We start from the raw sequence: 1,858 nt of genomic DNA on the forward strand, positions 1-1,858 counted from the left end.
CATAGAGTCATTAAGAGTCAAAATTGACCCAGTAACTAGGTATTTAATTTTTCATTTTAAAACAAGTCATCACACATCTACTCTACATAGTGGACAAAGTACAAATCCGTTAGGAGGAGACTTGAAAGGCAGGGTTAGAGAAGAGGCTTCCTTGATGTGAAAGTTAGGAAGGCACTCACTTTCAGGACAGTGCAAATACAGCCTTGAAGACCTACTCAAAATGTCTAAGTCAGGAGTCTCATTGGCTAGTCTTTATGCTAGTAATAATGAAAAACAACAGAAGGGCAAAAAAAATTTGCCAAAAAAAGACCTCAAAAATTCCACCAAACACAAGCTTTTCTCAGCTTTGCTAGCCAATCTGTGAAGGCTTGGATTTAGTGACCCATAATTAAGGTCACAGAACCACGACCAAAAATTAACTCATAGGAAATAGACAGATAAGTGATTTTATCTCAGTCAATTCTCACAAAGAAGTAAACCTTCAGATCTATAAATATATCCTTAATAATATCACTCTGAGGGTAAATCATGAAGAGATGAGTGTAACTTTAAAAAGATGTGAATTAAATGAAAAAAAAGGAACTGACATGCAGGTATAAAACCTATGCACAACAAGTAAAATTATCCACACTTATTCTTAGTCTCAATATCTTATATCTAAAGAAAAGTATATTTAGAAAAAAATTATGTTCTTTGAAGGGCAGCAAAAACAATGGTGGGTTCACCAGACATAATCAGTATAATGTAACAGCCAGTGACTTTCTTCCTCCTGTCCCATACACAGTCACGTGTTGTCATTGTTAGGTGCCATCGAGTCGGTTTAGACCTATAGCAACCTTATGTCCAATTGAACAAAACACTGCCCAGTGCTATACTGTCCTCACTGTGGTTCTTATGTTTCAGCCCATTGTTGTAGCCACACTATCAATGCAGCGTGTTGAGGGGTCCCACGCTTTCACTGCTCCTCTGGTTTACCAAGTGGAATTTCCTTCTCTAGGAACTCGTCTCACCTGACAATATGTCCAAGTACGTGAGACCAAATCTCATTGTCTTTTCCTCTAAGGAGCATCTTAGGGGTATTTCATCCAAGACAAATGTGTTTGTTCATTTTACAGTCCATGTTACTATCAATATTCTTTTTCAACATCGTAATTCAGATGTATCTATTAGTCTTCAGTCTTTCCTATTCAATGCCCAACTTTCACATACTTAACAGGGGTTGAAAATACCATGAATTGGCCCAGATACCCTTTGTCCTCAAAGTAACATCCTTGCTTTAAAACACCTGAGAGAGGTGATCACTCAGCTACTCCTGTTTGCCAGGGGAAAACATTCAATGTTTTACCATTGAATCAGTATTCCAGTATATATTTTTTCTGAATAAAAACCTCTTACCTTGCCCATTATATAGCCTACCAAAATATATTAGCTTTATTTCCCTATGTAAAGTGAAATATAATCCAAATTTCTTTATCAGCTACTTAATTTGATTTGTAAAATAAGAGTCTATACTTTAAACGATCAATTGAAGGAACAATGAAATATTCACAAAGGCAGTTGAAAGTGAATGTTAGTAAAAACTTAAAATGTCATAGGCTTTAAAACGTTTGAGTGATAACATACATAGAATCAGCAAAAGAATTGTCAGGATGCATAATGTGTTTAAAGTGTCATCAAGCGGCAATGAGGAAGGCGATTAAAAGTTCCTCTAGTGCCTCTGTGGAGTGTTGTATAGCTATATTTATTTAGGCCTGCACTGAGCATCATGGAAATGGTCTTACAATATATTTGATAGGAGAGTTTATGAAATTTAACAAGAAGATGTGGGACATACATAAATCATATCATTCTTAAAATG

At 35.7% G+C, this 1,858-nt stretch overlaps 1 protein-coding gene across 1 annotated transcript in view; it reads left to right on the forward strand.

The window, feature by feature from the left end:
* LOC105979127 (olfactory receptor 10AG1-like) overlaps positions 1–1,858 on the forward strand; it is a 21,635-nt gene that overhangs the window by 18,709 nt on the left and 1,068 nt on the right. The gene's annotated exons all lie outside the window — the stretch shown is intronic.

The sequence above is a fragment of the Echinops telfairi genome, unplaced genomic scaffold (assembly GCF_000313985.2).
Source record: "Echinops telfairi isolate 266 unplaced genomic scaffold, ASM31398v2 ScPeMD7_60;HRSCAF=208, whole genome shotgun sequence".
Taxonomy (NCBI): domain Eukaryota; kingdom Metazoa; phylum Chordata; class Mammalia; order Afrosoricida; family Tenrecidae; genus Echinops; species Echinops telfairi.